The sequence below is a fragment of the Callospermophilus lateralis genome, unplaced genomic scaffold (genome assembly GCF_048772815.1).
Source record: "Callospermophilus lateralis isolate mCalLat2 unplaced genomic scaffold, mCalLat2.hap1 Scaffold_89, whole genome shotgun sequence".
In the NCBI taxonomy this organism is placed as follows: domain Eukaryota; kingdom Metazoa; phylum Chordata; class Mammalia; order Rodentia; family Sciuridae; genus Callospermophilus; species Callospermophilus lateralis.
The window spans coordinates 4,039,045-4,060,236 of NW_027517018.1; the positions used below are offsets into that span (position 1 = coordinate 4,039,045).

At 48.5% G+C, this 21,192-nt stretch overlaps 1 pseudogene; it reads left to right on the forward strand.

The window, feature by feature from the left end:
* The first annotated feature begins 3,961 nt into the window (after window positions 1–3,961).
* LOC143390085 (lysophosphatidic acid phosphatase type 6-like) lies at window positions 3,962–16,680 on the forward strand (annotated as a pseudogene).
* The last annotated feature ends 4,512 nt before the right edge of the window (window positions 16,681–21,192 follow it).

A 21,192-nucleotide genomic window follows, 5' to 3' on the forward strand; every position in this document is an offset into this window, starting at 1 on the left:
GTCCATCAGTCATCCTCAGAGTGCCATCTGAAGAGGTGTTATGTCTGAATTAACTGACACCTGTCAGTGCCCGGTCCTGGGCTCTCGCCTCAGATCTAGTAAGACATTCTGGTGCTCATTCCTGTATTCCAACAAATACCCCCTGGTGATGTTGTCACCAAAATGCTGGAGAACACTCTTCTGCTGGGCTCTCTGTGGTCTCTGGCAAGTCTCTGGTCATACTGCAGTTAATTCAACCTCGATTCTCCTCCAATTGTCCAGTTCACCACTCACCACCCCATTTTGCACAAATAGTCATTCTCTCATTTTACAGAAAGGAAAGAGACCATCTAAGAACAAAGGCCCAGCTTCCTGTACTACAGCACCTCCACTCAAGTCCCCTCCTCTCTCCGTGGGAAGCCACGCGCTGCTCCTCTGACTTGGCCTCTCACCTCTCCTGCTCTTTCCACCTCTGTCTGCAGCCTGCTGTCAACATTTAAACACATACACAGTTTTCTCTTATCTTCAAAAGATAGTTCTCCCTTAGTTTCGTGAACCACGAGCCTCCAACGACTACACCTAACGCACCTCCTCTCAGTCTTCCTTCCTGGACACGTCTACACTGACTTCCCATAGACTTCTCACTTGTATGTGATTCCTCTGATGTTAAACCCGGTGGATCCTGGGCCTGGTATTACCTGATTCCTCAGTGTCACTGACGCCGTTGTCCATTTCTTAAAACCTTCTTCTGGGCTGGGGCTGGGGCTCAGTGTAGGGCGCTCACCTACATGTGCAGGCACCAGGTTCGATCCTCAGCACCACACAACAATAAAGTAAAGGCATATGTCCAACTACAACTAAAAAATACTATAAAAAAAAGCAAGACGTTCTCCTTTTGGCCTCCTGCGTGCCCACGTCTTGACTTTCTTTCTATCACCCTGTTCTTCCTCCGTCTTTCTCTGCCCTTACCATAAATGGTGGTTTCCCGGAGTCCCGCCCTAGGACCTGCTTGTTTCTCCTCCCATCTCTCCCTCACTCTGAGACTTCACTTCTGTTATTCCAGTTATCAGCTATGTGCAGAGGAGTCCCACATGCATGCTCCTCACCCAAACTTACTCTGCACTCCACCCCACGGCCAGCTGTCACAGGTCACTTACCTGCCTACAAGGATCTCATTCAAGATTAACTTCTAACTTCTGCCTAACCTTTCCAGGTGAATGGCACCGCCTGAGAAGTCAGACTCAAGTCACCCTTGACCCCCGAACCACGTCATGAACGACCCCTAGGTTTCCTAGGTTGCAACAGCCTCTTAACCCGCCTAGTTCCCTTCTAATTCAGAATGATACCACGGAGGTATCACCGTTAGGATGACCGCTAGGTTCTAGATATTTGCTCTAGTTAACTTGAAATCAGACTCCATGCCTCTTGACAACCGTAAGAAATGAAGGAAAATTAACCTTCGTACTTCTTAATGCTTATGATAAAGTAAATACTTTTCTGTAAACCAAATTCCTCAGAAAGAGATTTATATAGGAAGCAAAAGAGATGTAATTCCACTTGGCAAGTATTTATGGAGTACTTAATAAGAGCCTGGTACTGTGGTCCTCACTGGAAACTGACCAGTCGACATGTTTGTTTCTTATCTAATCTTGTGATTGAGATTTGCAACGTACTACAGTGGCACAGCCGCATCAATGTTTATAGCAGCTCAACTCAAAATAGCCAAGCTATGGAAACAACCTAGGTGCCCTTCAATGGATGAATAGATAACGAAAATGTGGCGTATGTATACACAATGGAATATTACTGTGCCATAAAGAAGAATGACATTATGGCACTTGCCCATAAACGAATGGAACTGGAGAATATCATGCTAAAGGAAATGAGCTAATCCCAAAAAACCAAAGGCCAAATGTTCCCTCTAATTTGTGGATGTTAATCCTAAACAAGGGAGGTTGGGGAGGGAATAATAGAATCCACTGGATTAGACAAAGGGAAATGCGGGGGTGGGAGGGTGGAGGGTGTTCATTGCAGGCTCCCCTTCCCCCTCCCCTTACAGGGCGGCTGCAGGTGGGACTTTCCACTGGCTGAGGAGACGGAAAATGGCCAATCAGAAGACGTGACCCTGTCATCTCCCATCAGCCCTAGTCAGCAGGCCGACTTGCTGTGGGGTGGCCTCCCTACTGCCAGCCTCCCTCTCGGCCCCACCCTTTGCAGACCCATGAGCCTGGCCCGAACAGTTGAGTTTGCTCTGTTCAGTGAGCCTGCTGAACAGAGGGGAGGAGGAAGACAGAGCTACCTGGCCATGACTTTCCTGGCCTGAACTTGAGTATGTGACCAGGGTGAGTCCACCTCAGGACGGCCACAGAGGTGGATCCTGAACAGAGTGAGTCACACTCTGAACCTATGATCTGCCAAAATACACCCTACCATCCTGTGTGACCAAAGGGACGACTTTTAAAAACCTGAGTTTTGCATGATATTAAATGCATGATATGATCTCTGAAGACAATTTGGTGGAAGGAGGGCTTGTTTCTCAAGCCACCCATCCCTGTCTGGTGGTAAAATCATGGTCAGAATAACAGTTGCTCAGTTTCTTTCCCCTCCTCAGTCTGTCCCCAGACCGTGATTTCAGGATTCTCTCCTTCCTTTTAAATGGCAGCTCACCAACTACTACACCAGGATCCAGGATGCACACACACAGTATTTACGAACTCCCCAGGGCTGGCTCAGGGCTGACAAATGGTACTTTCCAGGGCTAGGGATGTGGCTCAAGCGGTAGCGCACTCACCTGGCATGCGTGTGGCCTGGTTCCATCCTCAGCACCACATAGAGACAAAGATGTTGTGTCTGCCTAGAACTAAAAAATAAATATTAAAAATTCTCTCTCTCTCTTAAAAAAAATGGTACTTTTGATCACCACATGGGATCTGTCATTTCCAACCCCTCCTGCTCTGGCCTCCTACACACATCTCCCTCCCCTGCTGCTCTGCAGGACGGTCCCTGCCACTGCTTCCGCAGGAGAAGACCTGCCCACAATGCCGCCAAGTCCCTGCGGGTTCCGGACAGTCCTGCTCTCCCTCGAGCTGGAGTAGGAGTTAGAGCAGCAGACGGAGGCAAGCATACAAAGCAGGTCTATTTAAGAAGGGGTACACAGGCTTCTCCTGGGAGGGAGGGAGGGCATAGCTGGTGTCCTGGTGTCCCAAGAGGTGAGGGCGTCCTGACTTGCTGTCATTGTCTTAGGCTTCCTCTCTTCTCCTGCTCTCTTCTCTCTCCTTCCTGCCTGTGTGATTCGGCCCAGGAGATGCTTGGTGGGATGGCCACAAGGTGGGGAGCAGGTGGGCTGAGGCCAGGGAGGACCTAATGAGCAGGTCCCCGTCTGCTCGGGAGTTTTTAACGATTCCTTAGAATGGGCAGAACAGGCGGCTTTGGAGACCTTAGCCTGTCTGTCTCCCACTTGCCCAGTTTCCAACCTTTGGACCCAGACCCGTTTGGCCTGTTTTCTCACTCTGGCCTAGAGTGCAAGGTGTGTGTTAGGTGCCTGGCCTATTACTGCAGAAGATACTGCCAACACACCTTGCCTTCAAGGCGTTCTCATGTGCTGAAATGGAAGTGCTCCAATACCAGGCTGTTCTGCACTGAAGTTGAACCATCTTGGCCCGCTGTTGAGAAAAGCCTGAACTGTTGAGGTTACATCTCACTACACAAGTGTCAAAGCAGTGCCGTCTGATCTCCTGGATGCCTTACTGAGATCAGAATAAGTCATTGTCTTAGTCTGCCATAAAAAAACACCATAACCTGAGTGGCATAAAACAAATGGATTTACTCATAGCCTTTCGTGCCGGGGCCTGTTCCTTCAGGAGCGCAGGGACCCGACTGGAAAGCGGGCTTGAGGACTCGAGGGCGAGGGCAAGGGCGAGGCGTGGCCCGTCGGGTGGGCCGGAGTGTTCATCCGCGGTCCCCTTGCGCTCGCGGTGGCCCCATGGCGGCTCGCGCCCTGAGCGCGCGGCTGTGGGCCCCGGCTGGCGCGCTGGCCGCGCTGGCCTGCTGTCTGCGCGCGCGGCGGGCGGCCCCAGGCGAGCTGCGCCCGGAGGCGCGCGGCCACCTGGAGCTGAAGCAGGTGCAGGTGGTGTTCCCGCATGTCGCGCGGAGCCCGCTGTGGCCGCTGCCCTGCGCAGACCAGGTGAGCCGCTCCCTGGCTCCCCGGCTTTCCGCTCCCCGGCTCCTGCTCCCCGGCTCCCCGCTCCTTGGCTTCCCCGGCTTCCCACTCCCCCTCTCCCCGGCTCCCCAGCTCCCCGCTCCCCCTCTCCCCGGCTCCCTAGCTCCCCGCTCCCCCTCTCCCCGGCTCCCCGCTCCCCGGCTCCCCGCTTCCCCGGCTCCCCCGCTCCCCCGGCTCCCCCGGCTCCCCCGGCTCCCCGGCTTCCCGCTCCCCGGCTCCCCGCTCCCCGGCTCCCCGACGGGCCCTTCTGGCCGTGAGTGCCCCAGACCTCCAGGGTCGCCCCCAGCTGTGCCGCCGCTGCTCCTCCGGAGGAGCCCGGGACTCGCCTGGGGGCCCTTTGGCCAGTGGTCAGCGGAGCGCCAGGGCCGAAAAGTGGCGTGTCGCGAGCCGGGGACGGCCGCCTTGGTGCTGTCGGGACCGTCGCGCTGTGTCAGGGTCCTGCCTAAGGGGACCTCGGGCTGCCTTGGGACAGGTTCCAGGACTCCCTCTTCAGGGTTAGCTGGAGGCGGTTAGAAGTCTCAGGAAGACGTGGCGACAGTCGCTGTATCCTGGCTGTCTGCGTTTCAGGCTTTTCAATACCCCATTTAATAGACAGGTGATTGGGATTTTCTATCTTCCTAGTTCTGATATTAATTATATTCAGGTGGGACCATGTAGCAGCCATTCAAAAACTAAAATTTCTTTTGGTACATGTTTACTGATTTCTCATTGGTTTATAGATAAACACATGTGACAGGTCATTTCAGTTATTTTACAAATCCTTAGAAAGTAGTCTTGTTTAAAATATGAGTGGTTTTTTTAGGGCTTAAATAACTATTTGTTTAGCCTATCTTGATAAAAGTATGTGCCTTGGAAATAAAATTATGGAACATAATTAGCTGTTTTCCTGATCATTACAGTAGATCCTAGTATACTTTCAAAAGAATAGATTTGACTCTCATTTTAGGTTTCCCTAGTTCCCCTGCAGACAGTGGCAGGATGACCACCAGGCAGGTTCTTCTGTTTTCATTAAAGACAGTTCACCCTCCCCTAGCTTCATTGTTAAGGTATTTTGGGTTTTATTTGACAAGATAGATTAGCTGGGAAGCATAATGTCTTGTTACTTAATACCTAGCCAGAGCTCGGCTGAGAAAGGTGGCGTTCAGGATGCAGCACCTGAAGAATGTGCCAGGCCAGTACATCCATCTTTCTATAGTGATGGTTCTTTACCTTGGTAGGATATTGAACTCAAGTGGGGATATTTTAAAAATACTGATGCCTGGGTCTTCCTCCCAGAATCCTGGTTTAATTGGCCCAAGTGCCCAGACATTGTAAGATCTTCTCTGGTGAAACTTTAGATATGTCTGGACTCTTCATCATTAAGAAGTAAAGGGCCTGCCCCCCAGGGAGGTTCAGAATAGGGCTCAGGCATCAGTAACTTTTTAGAAAATGTCCTGCTGATGCCAGTGTATAACCCAGGTTTAAAATTATGGTTTTATTTAAAAATCTACACCTGGAAGTTTTTTGTTTGCAAAATTTTTTCTCTTACTTGGAATTTAGCATATCCTCCCAGTATAGAATTGGCTTCACTGAAATGTGCTTTGGTGAGATGTTCTCTTTCTGTGTTGAGGGAATTGGGAGAAACAACCCCACAGAACTCATTGCTGTGACTACTGAAAAGATGTTCATTATATTACTCTCTCCTCTTTATGAGGACCCTTGGGAGGAATTTGTCTGTTAGCATTAGATATGGTGTACTTCTCCTGAACAGTTTGCTTGCTTTTATCTTTAAACTTGTCTAGCTGATCAAATTTCTCCTTTTATATAAAAGCCAGAAAGTTGGTGCCAAACTTGTGGTCCATCTATGATAGGTGTATGGATTTTTGATAGATGCATTTTTGGTAACCTTATTACTGCATCTGTTTTTGCCCCTATGCTTATTTGGTTTTGTCTCTTACCTACTTTGACTTGGTTGTCTTACCAGATTTTAGATATTGCTGTCGTCTGTTTCTTTTTGGAAATGGGGTATAAATATAAGGAGATTTATCAAGTCAGTCTTTATCATTAAGTTAAGAAGAGGAAAGAGGATGAGAGTGTGTATGTGGGATGGACACCATATATGAAACTATGTTGATCCTCTGAAAACATGGGCTCTAGACTTGGTGTGACCTGCACTGCAGGACTTGTCTCTTGGGAACCAGAAAGGCGGCTAAGCAGAGAGCCTTCTCAGTGAAGCTGAATGGCCCTGTGGACTTAGGTCTCTGACCTGGAGAAGGGTGATTTCATGTCAGTTTTCAGTGTAGTGATGGAGAGAGACAGAACATTTCAATGACGGGGTTATGCCAAGAGTACTGGGAGCACAGAGGACTTCACTCAAACTTTTAAGTGACCAAAAGTGAATGCAGTTTCCCTGCTTTCTTCTGTCTCAGTGTTAGTCAGGAAGCACCTCCTCTACCCTTTCCACATTAGGTACACAGGCTCAAAATCAAAGTAGTAGTTTTCCTTTCTTTTTCCTTAGTTACTGCCAACCCAGCCACAAAATAAAACTTTTACCTACTAATTCAGATGTCTCACATTTACCTCCTCTGTTCTTGCTGCCTTAGGTGAAATCTTGGATCCTTTCATTGTTTGGACTGAGGTATCTCCTGAAATCTCATGGGTGAGACAAGGCAGGAATATTCAGAGGTAAAATGATTGTATTATGAGCATGGTGACATGATCAGTGGATCAGTCCGTTGCATGGATTGGTGATTCGGGGTGGGGACTGCTGTGCTGGGTGCTGACTGGCAGGTGAGGCAGTAGGTCACTAGCAGCATGCTTTGGGGTTTGCATTCTGTCTCTGGTGCCTTGTCTTCTCTGCTTCTTGGCTTCCAGCATTGAGCAGCTTTGCTCCACCACACCCTTCCACCACCCTGGTCTGCCTCACCTTGGCCTGAGGAATGGAGCCAACCGATCATGGACTGAACCTCTGCACCTGTGAGTCCCACATAGACCTTTCCTTCTCTAGATTGTTCTCTTTAGGCCTTTTGGTCATAGCAGTGAAGAGGTGACCAACAGTACTCATGTAGACTATGGCAGACATCATAAACTTGGCTTTCCTGCATTGGTCTTCCCAGTCCAATAGTATTATACCTGTGACTTTTGAACTACTGTGGAGCTGTGGGCCAGGAGCTGGCTGCCTGGGGCTCTGGGTTCTTATTCCTACTGCAGCTGGAGAAACTCCAGTTTTTGCATTTACATGTACAAATTGAATGTTCAGCTTTTCTTGGCATTTGCTAATTAAAAGGCTTGAAAACCATTCCCAGTTTGAGACAAACTAGACTACTTCTTTGTATACACATTCTTTAGTATCTCTACTTTGCTCCAATTTTCTAGCTGTTTTTGGAATCCTGAATGCCACCATTTCTTCTTACCTGCTTCTTACTCCCAAGTCCCAGTTGTTGCTTGTCTAAATTCTGTTCATTTCACATATGATCCGTTCTGTGAAATATTCCCTGAATCCTCAAGCAGAAGAGAATGTCTGTTTTACCTTGAACTACAATGGACTTCATCTGGTTTCTTATAGCACATATTCCCTTTTATTATGTCATTTAGATTCAGAGTTTGCTTCCTCTATTAATCTGAAAATCAGGGAAAGGCAGGGCCAAATTATCTCAAGCTTGATATCTTCCACAGGATCTGGCAGATGGTCAGAGTTATTAATTGCATGTATGGTGTGCTACGCCCTTCTTAGGATTTCAGAATACAAAGGTCAATAAATGACCGAGTCTCTGTTCTCAGGAAGCTGAATCTACTGAACAGGACAGACCAGTAAAGGAACTCTCCTAGAACAGTATGTAAAGGTTTCCAGAGAGAGCCACCAGTATTTCTATAGAAGTTCAGAGCCATGGTCAGGCTTGTTGAGTCTTACGGAACGAAGGAGTCTTCTCAGATGACAGGAAAGAAAATTCTAGGAACATACATTGAAAAACTAGGAGGTATGAAGATGGCGCTGAAGGAAACAGTTGTGGGGCTGGAGAGGTAGTGTGTAGGGCAGGGGAGAAGTCCTGAGGGGGTGCTGAGAAGAGGTTGGGCCATGCTATGCAAGCCAGGCTCAGAACTGAGGAGAAGGAGTGATGATCAACTGTGAAAAAGGAAGGAGGAGGTAGTAAGGTCTACTCTGATGTGCGGTCACAGCAGGAGCATTCAGAGTGACTTTGTTCTGGCCAGCAGGGCTGCAGGGATGGTGTGTGGCAGGGAGTCACAAGTTGGAGTCCTGGGCCTGGGAGGGTGTGGTTGCACTGGAAAGGACAGCTGAGGTTGCGAGGTTGTGTGGAGGTGCACTCCTGGCTGCGAGAGTCACCAACAGCTGGAGCTGGGGATTGTGGCCACTTGGGATGTCTGGGAGCCATTGCAGGACAGCGGGAGCAAGTGCCAGACTGCAGGGAATAAAGGGAGGTGGGGAGCAGCCAAGGCTTCCTGTTGGCAGCTGTTTATTTCAGAAATTGGATAGCAGGAACTGATAACAAGGGACACAGCATGTGTGGTGTGCTACGTGGGGGTCCAGGTTCCCTGGAGATTTCCCAGGCATGGACACTAAGGCCATGCTCATGCATGCCAAGCACCTGCCGCCAGCACTGGCCATCTCTCCCCTTCAGCCTGGGCTCAGGGCCAGAGTAGCTCCTGACAGTATTAGTGCAGCACTCATAGGACCTGGGCCAAGAACACCTTGAATCCTAAATCGGTCGTTTCTCCCTTTTCCTCCCACGGGAAGGTCTGTAGCCTAATGTCCGAGTGATTCTGCCTAATGTTCCATGCGACCACCAGATGTTAACGCTGTGAGTTTCAAGAAACTTTTAAAAAAACATATCTTGATTTTTATGATCACAACAGGTAGAGTGGAATCTCCAGCTATTAGAGGTCCCACCCCAAACTCAGTTTGATCGCACAGTCACCGAGCTGGTGGCCCGAAACCACATTCTCCTTATGACTCTCAGTACAGCAGGACTACCTTGAAGGTGAGCATGTGTCCTGCTCTGGGCCACTGCGAGTTTCAGTGGGTCTCTGGGTGAGATCAGCTGGCAGGTGTCTGATTCTCTTTCTTCCCCACCTCAGGGGGGCATGCTGGCTGGGCAGCTGACCACGGTGGGCATGCAGCAGATGTTTGCCCTGGGGGAGAGGCTGAGGAAGAACTATGTCAAAGACGTCCCCTTCCTTTCGCTGACTTTCCACCCGCAGGAGGTCTTGTGAGTCATTAGAAGAGGAGATGTGGCACTGAGTGAGGTCTGGGGTGTGAGGGGTCAGACACCCAGGGGCTCCTGTCTTCTCCCAGAGAGGTTTGGGGGAGAGTTGTCTGATGCAGTGGTCCTGAGAGCAGTAGTGACTGGAGGTCGCGTTCATTGGCCTGTGCGTCCTCTGGGGGCAGCCATCCCACCAAGCAGCAGCGAAGCGTCTTCCTGAGCTCAGGGCCCTGGGTGTCCGGAGACTGCAGCTGCTCGTGGTGCAGTGTATGACTCAGCCTTCCTTCCCGCGCGTCTCTGCCTTTCTGTTTTTTCCAGTGTTCGCTCCACCAACATGCATCGGAATCTGGAGTCCACTCGATGTTTGCTGGCTGGGCTTTTCCAACGTCAGAAAGAAGGTCTGTCTGTGGGGTCTACAAGCCAGCCCCTGGCCCTTGAGGAGCGGCCTCCCAGAGTCCCTCTCTGTGTCCGTTTCCCCATCTCTCTTCTGCACATGTGGCCTCGGGTGTGCCTGTCCTCAGGGTCCTTGCTGCCTGCCGTGTGCTGCAGCTTCAGCCTGACCTGTCAGGAGTGTCTCCAGTGTGCCTCCTGCTCTGGCCTCTCCTCCCAGACATCTGCACAGGCTGCCCAGGGCCGTGCTGGCTGCATCCCGGGGACAGTAGTGACCTGCTAAGGGAGAGGAGGGCAGAAGAGTGCTGATTCACAGTAGGACCCAAGCATTAGCTGCGTTTCCTAGTTGAGTTTTGACGATAAACCTGTGTATGTCTGCGGTCAGAAATTCCCCAACTTTTTACTCCCAAGGACTGCATTTTTTCCCCTCATGGATCCCATATATCTAGGGTCCTTGGCCATCAAAGGAGGCTGCATTTTTGGCTGGGCATGGTGGCACAGTCCTGTAATCCCAGTATCTGGGGGAGGGGGGTTGAAGCAGGAGGATCACAAGTTCAAAGCCAGCCTCAGCAATTTAGCAAAGCCCTAAGCAACCCAGTGAGACCTGTCTCTAAACGAAATACAGAGTAGGGCTGGGTGGTGGCTCAGTAGTCGAGTACCCCTGAACCCCCACCCCCCAGAAAAGGTGGCTGCATTTTATCATTTGTTATTGATTCAGACTTACTTGAATCCCTGGTCTGCAGAGCGTCTGCAGAGCATCATTACCTCATCAGAATTAAAATAGTAAAGGGTGCCATAAGGCAAAGGTTATTGTTCTTTTCTTTAGCTTCTTTAGCAGTATCTCAAATAGAAACAAAACATTCATCGAACTTTTAAAAATGTGTAACAGAATAGGAACTTCAGGCCAGAGGAGCCTGCCTTATCCCTAGCTGGGTTGGGTGCTGCGGCCGGTTTCTTGCTGCAGTTGGCTGCTAAGCACAGATGTGTATAGCCAACAGAAAGCAAACAGAGCAGCTCTCCCTCCCTCCTGGAGAGCCCAGAGCTTAAGAATCACCCACAGGGCCTGATCTGAAGTCCTCACTTGCTCAGCTTCAGAAGGGCAAATTCCCTCTTCCTGGAAACACCAGAGGCGTGACAAAGGAGGAAAGATGTCTTTAGGTGACCCCTTCTCTTCAGGCAGGTCACAAATTGGGGATGCCCCAGGGTTCCAGCAGGGAATTCTGTGGGTCCTTACATGTCTCTTGTGTGGCTTCCTGGGTAGAGGTTGTATGCATGGGACTCAGAGAGATGGGGACTTCAGTTTGACTCCTGTTAGAGCTACTTCTGTGCTCTCCCCAGCATCAAGGGAGTTGAATGAGCCAAAGAACCTCAGAAGGTGCCACCATGAATGGAAGTGGTGCGACACTGGGTTTTGCTTTAGGAAGGAAATCTTCGAGAAGCCCCAGGGGGCTCCATGAGAACTGTGGAGACGCAGGCTGGGAGGAAGCTAGAGACTGCTGGATGGCCCCATTTGGCCAGTCCTTGGCTCAGTTCATATTTGAGTATCTATTTAGAGTGTCTTTTTACTGAAAACTGTAGTTCCAAGGTGCCAATACAGCAGCAGACTCCAGATGGTATAATACTCTGTAGTGCCATTCATGTTATACTAGATTATTATCAGTTTTTAAAATCCCAGCACTAAAGACTTGGTATATACCAAACGGTATTCTAAGGACTTCACATATATTGTTTAAGTCTTTTTATAACCCTATGAGGAAGGTACCATTTTCCATTTTACAAATAAGAGAACTAAGAGGGGCTAAATAACCTGCCCAGGCACACTAAATGGTAAATGGTGGAATTCAAACAGTCTGGTATCGAAAACCATGCTGTCACCTATAGGTTCAACTACTTATCCAAGGATATGTGCATGTAGATCATTTTTTGAGTTTTTGTACATGCAGAAGCCCATGATTCTTCAGAGGTCAAGGGACTATAGGAAAGGAGGGGGCATGGGACATGCAGATAGACTCTGCTTTGAACCACCACCTTGCAGGTATCAGCACTGTTACTGTTGGACATAGTGGTGGGCGAGGTTCCCGAGATCACTGATAGGGTTCCACCCCTGGGATTGCACATGAGCCCTAGAGAAAGAAAGTGGCTTCCCAAGGCAGCCCTGTGGGTTAGTTACGGACTCAACACCTAACTGACAGGCCTTCAGTGGGGTTTCCTTCTGTGGAGACCAACGAAGTGTGTTTGGATTCTCATGTTCTAGTAAAGCTACCATGGCTGCTTTTAAAAACCTGGGGTTCCGGTCATCGGTAATCGGAGAATAAAGAGCTCCTTGGGACTCGGGCTCACCTACTTGCCGTGTGGACTGACCGCAGTGAATTCCAGATTGCTGCTGATGGGAGATGTTCCTTTTGACCTTGGGCCTGGGCTGTGGGAAAAAAAAGAGCCGCCACAGGACTCTGCTGCTTCTGGCAGGGTGTTAGGATACCTCCAGGCGTTGCCAGAGGGAAAAAGAGCTAGTGATCTCTGAGCAGCAGCTAGGTATAGGAACACTGTGGTCTGATCTTTGGTTCCTAGCAATTCTTCTAGAAGGCTGGCTTTCATTTTGTGCAGGACTCCAGCCTGAGGAGATTTATGGCTTTGTGGCCACCTTTCTCAGATTGTTATGTGATAAGTTGCCATATTAGCCTATGAGATTGAACTTTGGGAAGAAAATAACCTAGTTCTGATCAAATTAGGGATAGCCCATTCTTCATTAGGATGCTTAGTTGCTGGCAGGGCTTGAAGGCAAGGAGTGTTGGGGATGAGACAGGGGAGTGTGGGATAAGAAAATCAAGGAGAATGCTTCACTTAGACCTTCACTCAACTCTAGACCTTGAAGGGTGTTCCTCAGAATGCCTGAGGTGGGACAGGGTGGGGGCGGTCCATTCCCCTCTGGTCTGTTCATGGCCCCGTAGGAGGGCATGTGCTGGGCAGAACAAGGCTGCTGCCTGCTTTGTGCGATGCTTGGGCCATGGGAACACTCAGCAGGGCCGGTGTGTGCTGGGGCCTTTGCTCTCCTTAAGGAGACCTTGTGCTCCATCTCTGTGGTGGACAAAGAGGAGGAGGAGGAAGTGGGGCTTGGGAAGAACCCAGTGAAGCCTCTTCCTGCCTGTGCACCCCATTCCTCCCAGGACCTGTCATCATCCACACTGCTGAGGCAGACTCGGAAGTGTTGTACCCCAACTACCAAAGCTGCCAGAATCTGAGGCAGAGGATCAGGTAACTGCCTAGTGGAGGGTGCCCCTCCCCACCTTGGCTGGCAGACCTGCCTGCCCTGATGCTTTGCCCAGACCCACCCTCGTGGCTGCCTCCTGCTGCCACTGCCAAGGGAGTGCAGGAGCTCTTACTCGTGGCCGCAGGCTCACAGCGGAGGTGCAGGGAGTCTGGAGGTGGTGTAACATCGTGAACAGGCCTTTTCCCCATTCAGACTTTACACTTGGTCTCTGGAGTGGGTGGATAAGGTAGTGAGTGAGCCGGTCATCAGCCTGCGAATCCAGGTGTACTGGCCCAAGAAGACAGACTGCCCTCCTTGTCCCTGCTGGTGTGCTGCCACGCAGGTCCGTTGGTTTGGGCGGATGACCCTTTTAGTCCTCAGCCATTCTGAGCTGCACCAAAGTGATATGAGATGTGTTCATAGAAGAGAGAGAGAGTGCCGTCTCCAGACAGACCTGGGCTGTGCATGGTGGTGGGCACGATAGGAATCTAGAGTAGGACTTGGAAAGTTTGACCTTAATTTTTCTCCTGATCCTTGCTAACTTTTATAAATCACTTGACCTCGTGGAATCTTAATTTCCTCATCTATAAAATGGGAATAATGCAGCTAGCTCCACTGGCTATTTGTGAGGATTGAAGGAGATCTCAAAAGGTTGAGCAACACACATTTAGTAAACTCTTGATTGCTATACAACATAAAGATGATGTAAAAAAATATTTTTAAAATTGCTTTGGCAGAGGCCGGAAGGAGACTGCTACTTCGCAGCCATAGATCTCAGAGGATTTGAAAGAGGTGAAGGAAGGGATGGGCCTCAACAGTAGCATCGAAGTGGACTTCTTCATTCTCTTAGACAATATGGCTGCTAACAGGTGGGATGACAGTTTTCCCTGAACCTTGGGGTTTGGTGACCATGGGGCAGGCACTTGGATGAACAGGCTCCTGACTTGGAACTAGGTGGGGAGAAGTGGGTTGAGGCCCTCTGGTGTGTAGGCCACTGTGGTGAGGCTTACGGGTGGAGTGGATGTGGGGGCTGAGGGAGAGGGAGCAATGAGGAGGGGACGGGAATAGTCATGGACTCCTCACCCAGGTAGGAGTGCAGACATCCAGCTCTAGATCAGTCTGGAATATAGACATCCAGCTCTAGAGCAGCCAGGAGTGCAGACATCCTGCTCTAGATCAGCCAGGAGTGCAGACATCCTGCTCTGGATCAGCCAGGAGTGCAGCCATCCAGCTCTAGGTCAGCCAGGAGTGCAGACATCCAGCTCTAGATCAGTCAGGAATATAGACATCAAGCTCTAGATCAGCCAGGAGTGCAGACATCCTGCTCTAGATCAGTCAGGAATGTAGACATCCAACCCTAGATCAGTCAGGAGTATGGACATCCAGCTCTTGATCAGTCAGGAATATAGACATCAAGCTCTAGATCAGCCAGGAGTGCAGACATCCTGCTCTAGATCAGTCAGGAATATAGACATCAAGCTCTAGATCAGCCAGGAGTGCAGACATCCTGCTCTAGATCAGTCAGGAATATAGACATCAAGCTCTAGGTCAGCCAGGAGTGCAGACATCCAGCTCTAGATCAGTCAGGAATATAGACATCAAGCTCTAGATCAGCCAGGAGTGCAGACATCCTGCTCTAGATCAGTCAGGAATGTAGACATCCAACCCTAGATCAGTCAGGAGTATGGACATCCAGCTCTTGATCAGTCAGGAATATAGACATCAAGCTCTAGATCAGCCAGGAGTGCAGACATCCTGCTCTAGATCAGTCAGGAATATAGACATCCAACCCTAGATCAGTCAGGAGTATGGACATCCAGCTCTAGATCAGTCAGGAATATAGACATCAAGCTCTAGATCAGCCAGGAATATAGACATCCAACCCTGGATCAGTCAGGAGTATGGACATCCAGCTCTTGATCAGTCAGGAGTACAGATGGGATGTCCAGCCCTAGATCAGTCAGGAGTACGGGCATCCAACCCTAGATCAGTTAGGAGTATAGACATCCAGCTCTAGATAAGTCAGGAATATAGACATCCAGCTCTAGATTATTCAGGGGTACAGATATCCGACTCTAGATCAGTTAAGAGTACAGACATCCAGCTCTAGATCAGTTAGGAGTTTGGACGTCCAGCCCTAGATCAGTCAGGAGTACGGACATCCAGCTCTAGATCAGTCAGAAGTACAGATATCCAGCTTTAGATCAGTTTCTTGAAATGTGTTTAGAATACCTGGGGTGTGTGTGTGTGTGTGTGTGTGTGTGTGTGTGTGTGTGTGTGTGTTTGATAGAGTAGGGGTCGAGTGGGTGATGACTAGGGAGGATTGTGGGTAGGGAGGGGTGCTCAATTTTTTTTAATAACACATTTATTTTATTTAATTATTTTTATGTGGGGCTGAAGATTGAACCCACATCCCTGCGCATGCTAGACGCGCTGAGCCACAACCCCAGCCCAGGGTGCTCAATTTTTACATGTGAATTTTACATTCAGTCAGTATCTGCTAGGATCTAAAACTTTTGGGTCCTTATTTATTCTATATTTTTTAAAGAGTATATGCATATCATCATATTAAAAATCTGAGAAACCCATAGTAAAGAACTCTGGGGCTGGAGGTAGAGCTCCTTTGGTAGAGTGCTTGCCTCTCATGCACAAGGCCCTGCTGTCCTGGGTTCAGTCCCTAGCAACACACACACACACACACACACACACACACACACACACACACAAGAACTCTGGTTCATCTTTTGTTTTTTCAGGGTGGGGGGATTACCGGGGATTGAACTAAGCCACATCCCCAGCCCTATTTTCTATATTTTATTTAGAAACACAGTTTCACTGAGTTGCTTAGTGCCTCCCATTGCTGAGGCTGGCTTTGAACTCACGATCCTCCTGTCTCAGCCTCCTGAGCCGCTGGGATTATAGGAGTGCACCACCGGGGTCCGGCCTCCAGCTAATCTTTTTTTCCAGTTAATCTTTAAGTCTGTTTTCCTCAAACTAATCTAGCCATAGGACCTCTTTTGTGTAATGAATACATAAAGAAGATCACACATGGGAAATATCTCTCTAGATTCAGAAGTTGGACACTGTGGCAGCGTAGGAGCCTCCTTCCTTCTCTTGTGAAAATGACCTCATGCCGCAGAGGCACAAACGCACCTGTGCTTAGGTGCAGTGGTCTGAGGTCATGGGCGAGAGATCACGTAGAGCATTTGTATGGCAGATCTTCAGAAAGCATTTTAGGGAAAATGAAAGTCAAGTGGAAATTTGTGAATCCCTTGCCTTGGTGTTTTATTCTTTTTTTAACTTAAATAAAATTTTTAAAAAATGTAGAGTGGTTGGGAGCCATCAGAAATGGAGGAAATCTTTTCGATTCTGGCTCTTCAACCCACCAGGAGTGCATGGCTTTGGAAGGACCTGGGGCCATGGTGTTTTGAGCTATTTAGCCCCTTCCCAGAAGACAGGTCCTTGCAGCCTGGGTGGGAGCCGAGCAGCTGCCAGGTTGGGGGCAGAAGCTGTGATCTGAAGTCCTGCCTGTGGTCTTCCAGGTACACAGCCTCTCGAGCTGCCTCACCCTGCAGAGATTCACCCAGGTGGTTGAGCAGAGGGCCATGGACACGGCCTTGTACGTCCTACAGCGGGAAGACAGGTGAGTGGCCTGTGCAGCTGCTGGCCCAGAGTCATGCTTGGTCAGACCTCCGAGTGTGTGGGAAGGAGGCCCTTCAGGCCTGCTCACACCATCTGCTGGCACCACCGTGGCCTGGGAGACAGAGCCCCTGCTCTGCGGCCTTCCCAGGTCCTTACTCTTCTGATCCGGGCTGGTGACCCGGTGCCTCCACCCTGTGTTGCAAAGAATATAGAGCACCACATGCTGAGTGTCTCAGCATTCCCTTTTTCCTTGTGTTCCAAGGTTCAAAAGATTTAATGGGAGGTGTGGAAGCTGATGGAAGAATGTATTTCTCACTTTCTTCATCATGTTACACTTTACACATGAGTGTTATCTTCTCACCGTCAGGTGGGTGAGAAGCTGGGGCTGAGAGTCAGCAGCCCTGCCTGAGCTGAGCTAGTGCGTGCCAGAGCCAGGACTCGGACCAGCCCTCTGACGGACAGGCCTGTGTTTGCTCTTTCTCTTCCTGCTAGTGGGGATGCTGTTGGTAGAAGGTCTGCTTCTTGGCCACCAAAAGGAAAGGCTTCCCTCTTACAAATGTCAGAAGCCTCTTTTTTCTGTTAGAATAAGAGCATTCGGCTTATCCTCAGAATTAGTGGCTTAATGTGGGAGTGGGCAGTAGAGGAGGGTCCTGAGGAAGACGGGGCAGCTGACATTCCAAGGGTTTGCCCAGCGTGCGGCCTCAGAGGCCCTGACTGCACTGACTTTCTAAAAAACAAAAATCTTATTTGCTATTTCTTGTGTTACATGACAGTAGAGTATATTTTGATATATTTATACAAACATGGAGTGTAACTGCATGCAGTGGGTTGACATTTCAAAACTGTCATTTAATTATTTTCACATTTTACTCAATTAAATGTTCATATATACTTGTATAAATAAATCTGTGTGTGTATGAAACTTTTTAATAGCTCAAAGACTAGGAGACTTTGTAATTTGGAGAACAAAATAAATCACAGCAATCCTCCATCCCCTGTAACCAATACATTTTGACTGAATGTAATGGTGATGACCCCGTCCTAGAAGGTGCCGGGCCCAGCCCCCGATCACACTTGACACTGAGAACTGAGCAGCCAAATCAGAGCCGGTGAAGCACATTCTCAGGTCACAGACGGACTCCTGGGGACAGGCAGAGTCTTCAGGAGAGGTCCTCACAGGGTGGCTGCGGAGTCCCTAAACGGGAAGTGAGGAAATGAAAGCCCTGGAAGCTTGGTGAAGATCAGAAGTAGACACATGGTCCCAGAAGATTTTACAGAAAGACCTTTTCTATAGTAAACAAATACATAAAATCTTGAAACTGAAACTCACCCTTAACATGAATTAATTGGAGCCAGACACCACTGGGACTTGTGAGCCATTCTGCCTTCTACCCTGCTCTGGCCACTGGAGAAAGGAAGATGGCAGCCTGCACACAGCTGTGCGCTGGGGGCTGCTTCCCATGTTAAAAAAAAAATTAAATTCTTGGACTTCACCTCTTGCAAGGTATGAGGAGTCCAACCCCCCAGGACCACACTGAACACACAGGTAAGCCAGCCCAGCTGCCTCCCACCTGTGGCTGCAAGCAAAGACTGACTTTCCTATGACTGGTTTCTTGAACCAGTTCTTTAGAATCCTAGGGCCCTCAAAATTGGTTGGACTCTGAGTGGGGTATTTTGCAAGGGAAGCCCGAGTTCTTTTGCATTTGGTGAAATAAATGAATTCATCATTTAACTTTGTGTGAGGAAGCATGTGTGAGACAACCCCCGTGAAGGTTCTCTTTGCCATCTTTGTGTGATCGCATGCCCACTCCCCTTCCTCCTCTAGCAGGGTTGGTTGCCAAGTGCAATTAAGCACTGAGCCAGGAGCTGACATTGGAGTGTGGTCACCTACAGGCAGAAAACAGATTCATACCCAGATAAGAAGCCAGGTTAAACAAGAGAGGGAGGGAGAGAGGGAGGGGGAGACAAAGTTTATTACAATCCTCATAATATACTTTTCTTTAAACATTATTATTTAACTCCCTCCATGAAATGTTTGGCCATAAAATGGTTTTTGTGCTTTTTAGACTATTTGCTTTACATGTGTTATTAAAAATTTAACCGCCAAATTAAGATTATATGATTTTCCTTAATTGTAAGAGTTTGTGACTTCCAAAAAAATTACAGATCTGAGCTAGAGAACAGAAAGTGGCATTAAGATTCAAATTGTCTAAACAGTATGGGAAATGTGATGCAATTTGATGTTTTTTTCTTTTTTCTTTTTTTAAAGCAAAAGGGATGAGTCTTGAGTTTAAGGATTTTGTAAAATAAGCAAGTTTTTACTAGTGATCTTCCTGTGGTTCCCTCCCCCAGCCCCCAGCTGTCTTCCACACATTCCAGTTTGTAAATTTTATGAAAAATAATCTGATTGAGCTGGGGCTGCAGCTCTATGGTACAGCGCTTGCCTAGCATGTGCAAGGCCCTGGGTTTGATCCTCAGCACCACATAAAAATAAATAAAATAAAGGTGCTGTGTCCAACTACAACTAAAAAAAAAAATCGGATCACTTCATTCCATTGCTTAAAACTGATTTACAAATTTTGTGGTTCAGGGATCAAACTCGGGGCCTCACACATGCTAAGCCCGACCGCTACCACTAAGTGACACCCTAAGCCTTCTTGCTCAGAACCTTGAAGTGGGCCGCTCCAGGGTTTCAGGATCGCCCCTTCCTCTGGGCTCATGGTGTACTCTGCCCCCTTAAAGAGACCACCCTGCTGTTTCCCTTTCCTTCACCAACAGGAAACTCCCTCCTTCAAGAGTCACACAACATCCCCTTGGCTTGAGGCTCTATGGAGATGGCCTGTTGGCCTGCTGGACCAGGGTCAGCACTTTCACACCAGTGGGGACCTGTCTGTTAGTGGTTGATCAAACATCAACTGTTTCATCCCAGCCTTAGCCCTGTTCTTACATACAGTGGCTCCTCTACCAGTTTTGTTGAATACATGTGTCCTTGGATTAAAGACTATTTCTTTCTCCTTTCACGACTTTGAAAGTGCTCAGAGAAAGAAAAGGAAATGACAGAGGGGTACACAGTTTAATTGGAACACGACTGTCTAGCTGGGGTGCTCCCAGCTGCTGGTTAAGCAGATAGTAAGAATAAATGCAGTGCCAGGCACGTGGTGCCCACCGGTGACCCCAGCTACCTAGGAGACTCAGGCAGGAGAAGCACAAGTTTGAGGCTAGCTTTAGCAACTTAGCAAGACCCCATCTCAAAATAAAAGGGCTGGAGCCGTTGGTCAGTAATAGAGTGCTCTTCCAATCCCAGTACCAAAAAATGGAAATGTGCGGCACAATATCAAGAAGTTAAGAATTCCAAACAGTGACAGCAGGTCATTAAACCAGTTGGGGTCTAACAGCCCCAGTGATGCAGCTGAACAGCAATCACAATATTGAGAAGTTGTGAGAGAGCAGGAAAACTGGGAAAGAGGTTGGATCAATTTTTTGAAGAGTGACTTAAATTTTATTGGGGGTCGAGAATGTAGCAGAGAGCTTGCCTAGCAAGTGTGGGGCCTTGGATTTGATCCCCAACACCACAAAATGAATGAATTTTATTTTCTCATGCCACATCCTTCATAAGATCACTACAGTATGTGTTCATTTACAACTGCAGAATTACTTTATTTCAGATTGTGTTAGTAAAAATGCTCTTAAGAAATAATGTCATGACCCATGCCCCACCCCTTACCCCTGAATTGAAGCAGCAGGCCATGACTGACTGCATTTCCTCCATCCAATCCCAAACTCAGGGAGAACGGGTAAGAGAAGACTGGCCGAGCCTTTACAGGATTGTATATGGATGAGAAATTTTTATCACTTATTGATTTTTTGTAAAAAAAAATCTTGCATCATTAGTTCCCTATGCAATCACATGAAGTCTCTCAAAATTTGATTTTATTTCATAATAAGTAGAAAAAGTTGTAATAGCTCCAAATAAACTTGGCTTATCAGACACATCATGATGAAATGTTGGCATATGTTGATAGAGTAAATAAATGAAAGATTTGACGTGTTTAAAAGTCTCAACTAGTTGGAAATGGGAAAGTTGATTTGTACTGCAGCAATTCTCCAGAAGGGGGCAGCACTCCCTGAGCCAACTGTAACTGCCTCCTCAGAGGCCGCCCAACTCTTGCCTGCCCTCCAAGGTGGTACCTGCTCTGCAACCCTTTCCTGACTTGGCTCCCCACTGCCTGGCAGGAGCAAGGGGACAACACACCACCAGTGACTGTGACACTATTCCATGGTTATGTGCAAGGAGCGCAGCTAAGAAACGAGCCCATGTACAAATGCCAGTCCCCAGCCTTCCTCAAGGCTCTCATCTCATGCTCCACATGCTTGGCTGTTACCCTGTCCTCTAAGAAAGAAACCTAGCAAGAAACCTAGCGAGATGGCTGAATTTGCAAAATGAAAACCTCTTACTATCCTAATTTCTCTAGAACATAAAAAGTCACACCACCCAATACCAACAGAATAGATCTGAT